Consider the following 836-nt stretch of genomic DNA (forward strand, 5'->3'; position numbering starts at 1 on the left):
GCAGAGCTGTGCCGAAATCAGCAATAATGCCGCCGAAGAACGTGGTAATTATAACGCCGTCTTCAGAGGATACCGATATCAGGACGAGCGAGGAAGCGCGAGAAGCGGTCTTCACCTTGGTCAACCCAAAGAAGAGGGGCATCCAGGTGAAGTCAGTACGCCGCGCACAAGGCAATGGTGTTGCGGTAGAAACGACTACCGCAGAAGGTCTCAGAGAGTTCACGGAGAACGCTAAGTTGAAGGTTATGGGCCTGAAGGCGAGGACGCCATTCAGAAGCAGACCGAGGCTGATCATATACGACATCCGGAGAGAGCTGACGGAAACGGAGATCCGCGCTTGCTTGAGAAAGCAAAATAAGGAAAAGCTGGGCGAAGCGGAAGTGCAAGGCATAAAATTCTGCTTACGTACATGGAGAAAGGACAGCGAGGAGACAAACTGGGTCGTAGAGGTCAGCCCTCAAATACGAAGCAAAGTCATATCCGGGAAATTATTCATATCCTGGAATGCATGTAAAGTCCGAGACTTCATCGCCGTCAGCCGCTGCTACAAGTGTCAAGGCTTCGGGCACGTTGCCAAGCACTGTAGACAGAAGCACGACACCTGCGGTCACTGTGCCGAAACCGGGCACGACACGAAAGCTTGCCCAACAAAGAAGAACAACGCAGTCTGTGTAAACTGCAAGAGGAGCGGCAAGAAGAGCGATCACGCAGCCTCCAGCGTGAATTGCCCGTCTTATAAAGCCGCACTGGAGAGGACAGTAGAAAGAACCGTCTATGAATAAGAAGAGAAACGGTCGGACGGAGGAGATAAGGATCCTGCAGCACAACATGCAGAG

This window comes from Eufriesea mexicana, unplaced genomic scaffold, assembly GCF_001483705.2.
Source record: "Eufriesea mexicana isolate 0111107269 unplaced genomic scaffold, ASM148370v2 scaffold1481, whole genome shotgun sequence".
Taxonomy (NCBI): domain Eukaryota; kingdom Metazoa; phylum Arthropoda; class Insecta; order Hymenoptera; family Apidae; genus Eufriesea; species Eufriesea mexicana.